This window comes from Chiloscyllium punctatum, chromosome 34 (assembly GCF_047496795.1).
Source record: "Chiloscyllium punctatum isolate Juve2018m chromosome 34, sChiPun1.3, whole genome shotgun sequence".
In the NCBI taxonomy this organism is placed as follows: Eukaryota; Metazoa; Chordata; class Chondrichthyes; order Orectolobiformes; family Hemiscylliidae; genus Chiloscyllium; species Chiloscyllium punctatum.
In genome coordinates, this window is record NC_092772.1 from 60,400,509 (window position 1) to 60,408,691 (window position 8,183).

The window sequence follows — 8,183 nt, forward strand, 5'->3', positions numbered from 1 at the left end:
GTGTTGGAGGCTGGTACAATTGCAACATTTAAAAGGCATCTGGATGGGTATAGGAACAGGAAGGGTTTGGAGAGATATGGGCCGGGTGCTGGCAGGTGTACATTTCTCTGACTCTATGTCTCTACTGGGTATCAGCCTTCCCAGTACAACACCACTGTGTACACCAGCCCCTCTTCCCTGCATTAGACCCACAGCCTTGACATTTCAACTGCTCCCCCAAGTGCTTTTTAAAGATTATGAGATCAACTACCCTCTCAGGTAGTACATTCCAGATTCCCACCACCCTCTGGGTGATAGTGCCCCTCAAATCCCCTCTCACCCTCCTGCATTTCTCATTAAAATGAGGCCCCCCCTGTTATTGACCCTGTGATTATGGGGAACTGTTGCTTCATATCCAAGCTGTCCGTGCCCATCACACTCTAATACACCTCTATCAGGTCCCTCCTCGATCCTCCCTGCTCCAAAGAAAACAACCCAAACTTCAACACTGAACTGCTCCATGCCAGCCAACATCCTGGGGAATCTCCTCCGTACCCCATCTGGTGCAATCACAACGACATCCAAATGGTGGCACGGTGGCTCAGTGGTTGGCATTGATGGTTCACAGCACCAGGGACCTGGGTTCAATTCCTTGCCTTCCCACAGAGTTCTCGAGCCCACCTGATCAGGTCGTGGGGGTTTACCCACTTTTATGCATTTTAAGACACCCAAGGCAAACACATGTAACAGATAAATCACATGAAGAAACAATTCCCACAATGCCTCAGGTAGGAGATGTTGTCAAGACAGATCCCACGGGATTCTTGGTGAAGCCCTTCCCCACGCCACAGCTCCCTTCAGATGGTAGTGACACTGTGGAGCACCAAATCCCTTCTAAACTTCAAAGGTTTGTCAAATTGGTCAGTGTTTGATGTTGTGAAGATGAGTCACATTAGATTCAGTGTTAATGGTGTTTCTCTCTCCACAGATGCTGCCAGACCTGCTGAGTTTCTGCAATGCTTACTGTGTTTTTTCAAGTTTTGATGATCTGATCTTGAAACTGTGGAGAGAATTCGATATTAATACAAACATTACACATGTATAGTGATGATGTATCAAACTCTTATCAATTCCGAATCACCATTCCTTGGCAGGATGCCTAATGCAACCATCGCGTGATAGAAGAACTGACCGTGTTGGGGTTATCAAATCTGGTCAAATGAGCAGTGTAGGAGGGCTACAATGGAACAACACCAAACATTCCCAAACAAGGAGTTAATTTACTCATGTCACAACACAGGGTTGCTCAATGGTAGGAGATCAACTTGCAATAGGCAGGGATAAGTAATCCTACACAGTCGTTCCACATTCCATTGTGACTGATGGTGGGCAATTAAATCATTAATTGGACGACATCATTAACCTCCAACCTCACTGACTGGAGGATCCCAACCCATCAGGTCCAAAAGATGAGGCTGAAGCATCTGCAACACCTTCAGCCAGAAGTGCCAAGTGGGTGATCCATTTCGGTCTCCCCCATGAGATTCCCAGCATCATGAACATCAGCCATTAGCCAATTCAATTCAGTCCATGTGACACCAAGGAATGACGGAAGGCACAGGATATTGCAATGGTCATGGACCCATCTAACATGCCTGCAACAGCACAGGGACAAGATGCAATGCAGTACCAAAGCAAGAGTCCTGAGGAAAAACCTTCCAACCCATAACCGAGACAGTCAGGGGAAGCAAAAGAATTCACATACAATAAGCTATAAGCTCAACCGAAAGACACTCAACACACTGACTTGGAACCATACCACCATTCATACAGTCATGGAATTGTACAGCACGGAAACAGATCCTTTGCTGCAACTCTTCCATCCCAACTAGATGTCCTAATTTAATGTATTCCCATTTCCCAGCATTTGGACCATACCTCTCTAAACCCTTCCTATTCAGCGACCCACCCTTTTAAATGCTGCAATTGCACCAGCCTCCAACACCCCCTCTGGCAGCTCATTCTACACACATGATAAAGCTGCCCCTTGAGTCCCTTTCAAATCTTTCCCCTCTCACCTTAAAGCTTTGCCATCTAGTTTTGGACTCCCCTAACCTGGGAAAAAGATCTTGGCTCTTCACCCTGTTCACGACCCACATGATTTTATAAACTTTAACGTCACCCCTCAGCCTCCGATGCTCCAAAGAAAGCAGCCCCAGCCCATTTAGCCTCTCCCTGTAGCTCAAAGCCTCCAACCCTGGCAACATCCTTGTGAGTATTTTCTGCATCATTTCAAGTGTAGTGACATCTCTCTGAAAGCAGGGACATTAGATTAATGTGCAGTATTACAAAAATGGCCAAAGCAATGTCCTGTACTGTCAGAGTATGACATCACAACTCCTATACTCAATGCACTGACCTTTCAAGACAAGCGTACCTAACGCCTTCTTCACCACTCTGTCTACCTGCAACTCCACCTTCAATGAACTATGAACTTGTACCCCGAGGTCTCTCTTTCAGCAACACCGGCAGGGCCCTATCATTAAGTGCAGCAGGTCAGGCAGCATCCAAGGAACAGGAGAATCGACGTTTCGGGCATCAGCCCTTCTTCAGGAATCCTGTTCGATTCTCTTGTTCCTTGGATGCTGCCTGACCTGCTGCGCTTTTCCAGCAACACATTTTCAGCTCTGATCTCCACATCTGCAGTCCTCACTTTCTCCCCTATCATTAAGTGCGTAGGTCCTGCACTGATTGGCCTGACCAAAGTGCAACACCTCACATTTACAGTCCCACATCAATGTGGTTGATTTTTAACAGCCCTTCATCAAATTAGGAATGGGTGATAAACACTGGTATTGCCAATGAAAAATTCCGAGTGGGATGTTTGTGTCAAATAATTAATAGAGAATTTACCATTCAGGCTCTGAGATATTCAAGAGCTGATTTGCAGATCAACACATTCCTGACAGAGAATCGCACATCAGGAAGAACATCCAAGGAAGGAACAAATGTTGGCCACATGGCCCTTCACGTTTGTTCTGCCTTCCACAAAGATCACAGCGGATCTGATTTTAACATCAACTCTACATTCCTGTACCTTCCCCAATAATCCCACCCACTCTTGGTCATTAAGAAACGATCTACTTTAGCCTTAAAAATATTTGAAGATTCTGCATCCACTGCTTGTTAAGGAAGGGAATTTCAAAGACACTCACTCTCTGAGAGAAAAAATGTTTTCCCACCGCTGTTTCAAACAGGAGCTCACTTATTTTCAAACCGTGACCCCCGAGATCTAGTTTCTCCCACAAGAGGAAACATCCTTTCTACACTCACCCTGTCAGGTCTCCTCAGGACGTTATATTGAGTCATACGTTCAAACAGATGTACAGACCTTTCGGTCTGACTTGTCCATGCCGACCAGATATCCCAACCCAACCTCGTCCTACCTGCCAGCACCCGGCCCATATCCCTCCAAACCCTTCCTATTCATAAACCCATCCAGATGCCTTTTAAATGTTGCAATCGCACTGGACTCCACCATTTCTTCTGGCAGCTCATTCCATACACATACCACCCTCTGCGTGAAAACGTTGCCCCTCAGGTCTCTTTTATATCTTTCCCCTTCACTCTGATCCGTTGCCCTCTAGTTCTGGACTCCCCAACCCCAGGGAAGAGACTTTGTCTGTTTATCCTATCCATGCCCCTCATGATTTTACAAACCTCTACAAGATCACCCCTCAGCCTCTGACACTGCAGGGAAAACAGCACCAGACTATTCAACTTCTCCCTGTAGCTCAAGACCTCCAACCCTGGCAACATCCTTATAAATCTTTTCTGAACCCTTTCAAGTGTCACAATATCCTTCAGATAGGAAGGAGACCAGAATTGCACACAATATTCCAAAAGTTGCCAAACCAATGTCCTGTACAGCGGCAACATGACATCCCAACTTCTGGACTCAGTACTCTGACCAATAAAGGAAAGCATACCAAATGCCTTCTTCACTATCCTATCTACCTGCAACTCCATTTTCAAGGAGCTATGAACCTGCACTCCAAGGTCTCTTTGTTCAGCAACACTCCCCAAGAACTTAGCATGAAGTGTATAAGTCCTGTTAAAATTTGCTTTCCCAAAATGCAGCACATCACATTGATCTAAATTAAACTCCATCTGGCACCTCTCAGCTCTTCGGCCCATCTGATCAAGATTCCTGTTTCAAATGATTCACTTCTGACCATTGGGAGAGGCTGAATTGGTTGTGGCTTTTTCTCTTGGAGCGTTGGAGGCAGGGGGTTGACCTCATAGAGGTTCATGGGGTTATGAGAGGCATTCATTGGCTGAGTGGCCAAGACCTTTATACCAAGGCAGGGGGGTCCAAACCAGAGGGAATAGGTTTAAAGTGAGAGAGGAAAAATATAAAAGGGACTTCATGGGTAAGTGTTTCATGGTGAAGGTGGTGCAGGTATGGAACGAGCAGCCAGAGGAAGTGTTGTAGGTGGGTAACATTTCAACATTTAAGTGGCATCTGGATGGGTCCATGAATATGAAGAATTGTGAGGGAGATGGGGCAAATGCTGGAAAATGGGACTACAGGACCATGGGATATCTGTTCAGCAAGGATGAGTTGGACCAAAGAGTCTGCAACTCTATGGCTCTAAACTCCAGAGGATACAGACCCAGCCTACCTTGCCTATCCTCATAAGGTGAACCACTCATTCTAGGTATGAGTCGAATAAGCCTTCACTGAGCTACGTCTAACGCATTCACATCCTTCAGTCAGTGCGGGGACCAAAACTGTGTTGACAGAATCAAGGGCTCAATACTTATTGATACTATTACTTCAAAATGAATCTGAAAATTCCACAATTATTGCTCACCAACTGTGAATCTAACTAACGGAATCTGGAAATTGGTATTTGACCATGAGCAGGGGCATTGAGCAAGGTATGATTGACAAACTGGTATCTGAGTCAGTGTTTGTGAATGTGCGTCCCCGTATCGAGGCAGCAAAATCCGATCAATCGTTCAGCTATACATTACTGAGGAAAGAAATGTGCTTTCAAAGATATTGGTCTCGTACTTATCAGGACAGAATCACAAGAAAGCCAAGTCTCAAAGAGAACACCAATTTAGGCTAGATGTAGACAGGGCGCTTGTGATAAATACACTGATTGGTCATGGCAATGTGCTGGAGGATTCACCAGAGAGCAGTTACCTGCAAAGCTTTTGTTTAAATTTGAATCAGGCCAGTTGATTCTGATTGGTCAATACAGTGACCAGGGGAATGCACCCAGTGTTGGAAGATATAGGAGTAGGAGCAGTCCATTCAGCCCCTCAAGCCTGTTCCACCATACAATACGATCGCGGCTGTTCTCATCTCAACTTCAACACCACTTTCCTACCTGATCTCCAAAGCCCTTTAACCTGTTACGAATTAAAAATGTGTCGATCTCCTCCTTAAATTTATTCAGTGTCCCAGCATTCATTGCACTCTGGGGTATTGAACGCCACAGAATCACAACCCGTTTGACAGAAGTAAATCCTCCTGATCTCTGTTTTACATTTGCTGCCACTTTCCCTTAAACTGGTAAACGAGATCGACTCACAAGGGAAAATATCTGCTCCACGTTGACTTTATCAGTCTCCTTTTGCATCTTATGTACCTCAATTCGATTACTTCAGGTCCTTTCCAACTCGAGTGAACCTGGGCCTTAACTGCTCAATATCGCCTCAGAAGACAAACATTTCATCTCTGGAATTATCTGGAGAATGTTCTCGAAAATGCCTCCAATACAATGGCATCCTGTCCTGTCCAAATTCCATTGGCTGTGACCACAGAGGAATTTTCCAGAAGATTGACTAATCGTGTGATTTACTTCACAAGTAACTTGACAGGAATAATTAGGTCAGTTGAGGTATGTGTAATATCACAAGTCACGGTCCTGTCTCAATATAAAGCAGACACCAAGTGAGTATCTGCAGTGAGGAGTGGAGAGCTGTGATCAGGAAGACAACAGCAGCTCAATAACAGACAGAAGTGACTGACCTGTGTCTCTGACAGACCCCATCAAAGTTTGACAATGAAGTTGGTTCTTGCTTTCACCATTATCTGTTTGTGCATTGCTCACGGTAAGTCTGTTCTGTTTTCATTTATTTTTGGGATTTCTCTGATGTTGAACTCAATCCTCAATTACCCCCAAAGACACTGAAGTGTCCAACAAGTCGTTATTTACGCTCAGACGGGGACACCAATACCCATTCCCGTCCTGGAATCAGTTTGCTAACCAATCAATGGTTACACACTGATATATTGTTGGACCCTTACAGTGCAGAAAGATGACATTCGGCCCATTGAGTCCCACACTGACTCTCCGAAGATCATCCCACCTAGACCCAGTCCTGCTCCAGTATCCCTGTAACCCTGCATTTCCAATGGCTAATCCACCTAGTTTGCACATCCCTGGACACTATGGCCAATTTAGCATGGTCAATCCACCCAGTCTTCATATCTTTGGTATGTTGGAGGAAACTGGAGCACCTGAGGTGTTAACGCAGACATGGAGAGAACATGCAAACTCCCCACAGACAATCACTGCAGTCTGGAATCACAGCCAGGTCTCTGTTGCTGTGAGGCTGCAGTGTTAACCACTGAGCCACTGTGCCACCCCAAATGTCTTTCCCTCAGATCAAAAGTTCCCAAGGAGCTCCACAGAAGGAGAATGAAAAGAAAAGGGTAACTCCCGAGTTCTCAAGAGATCTGGGGTCAGATGTTCCAAAGCCTAGTTTTAATAGTCTTAGTCTCCTGCCCTATTACGATCTCAGAGTCTAATCCTACACCAGGATCAAGAAAGCACAGTAATCATTAATTCCTCAATCAGCAATGTAGAATGATTCGGTGCAAACCTCAAAGTCAACCCCTTGCTGAGAAATGTGTGAATGTTTTGAGAACAAAGACCAAGGAACAATGTGAGAGAACTGAACCCAGTACCAGATCCTCATTTGACTTTCACTGCAGAACACGTCCAGGCTTTGGAACTAGTCTGTATATTGTGCCGAAGAATTTAATTACATGTCACTTAAAACATCCACTGCATCAAATGATAATGGAGTTCTACTGTCAAGGAAGCTTGTCTCTGGCATTGCAAAGAGTTTTTTTTAACCAAAGTGTTTTCTTTGTTCCTCCCCTTTTCTGTGCTTATGTGATGTCTCAACTACAATGACGTCAACGAACACACCAGCTGCAAATGCTCGCAGCGTGATGAATTCAATGGAATCCAATGTGGCATCTTCAAGTCTTCAAGCTGTACCGAATAGTTCAGCAGACAGCGCAGCAGTACCTTCCAATGATACACCCGAGATCGCCGATACGTCAGATTGAAGAGGTGACAGGGTTGGAGTTGAGTCTGTTCCAGCCAGTAACCATTGCTGGGTTGGGACAGCTCGGCTCTTGAAAGGAGCAATGCAAAGCTATATTGGTTTCTAACTCTTTTAATTGGCTGTGCAACTGTCTTAATGTAACAATTATAATTGACATGTATTAATGCAATCTATAAGGGTGATGAGGTGTATTCTGGCTTCGACTGTGTATTGATCTGGATGGCAGAACCTTCAGTAACATTGTCATGCCTATCAACCGGCTTGTAGCAACTTAAAGCCATAATGAGATCGGCAGACCTTCAGGGGCTGTGTGACATCACTGTGATAGTGGGCAGGTGAACCCTGTTCACATTGACATACCAGGGAGTGGGCACGAGTGCCTTAGCTGTGCGGTGAAATGTCCACAGATTACTGAAATGGATAGACTCAGGGAAAGCAGCTCAGTTCAAGTCCCACCTGTCCCTGTTGTATCTGAAGAGTTTAATTCAAAATCTCCACAGCAAATGTCGTTCTGTTAATGTCAGTCTGGACGTTGCTTTTCTTGCTTCAACTTGTTCTTCCATTCTCTTAATAAAGCATCAATAATCACAAATATCAATCAGTTGTTCATACTTTGATGAAGTTTTGACCTTACCTCAAATGGTTTACCATCATTACTTAATTTGTTCTTTTCGTTTTTGTTTGCACTCATATTGTCAAATGATACGGGGGGGGTTTGTTGGTTAACAAGGAAGGAGGTGTAGCCCCTTCAAGGGACCATAGCTGTCTCTCTATCTGAGCGAGGGAAAACAATCAGAAATAATTAGCCCCACTCCACATCAGTGTCT

At 44.9% G+C, this 8,183-nt stretch overlaps 1 long non-coding RNA gene across 1 annotated transcript; it reads left to right on the forward strand.

Annotated features, from left to right (window-relative positions):
- Positions 1-5,931: 5,931 nt before the first annotated feature.
- Positions 5,932-7,954, forward strand: LOC140459029 (uncharacterized). The gene is made up of 2 exons (XR_011953826.1): positions 5,932-6,108; positions 7,218-7,954. It is a non-coding gene; the product is annotated as an uncharacterized lncRNA (long non-coding RNA).
- Positions 7,955-8,183: the final 229 nt, after the last annotated feature.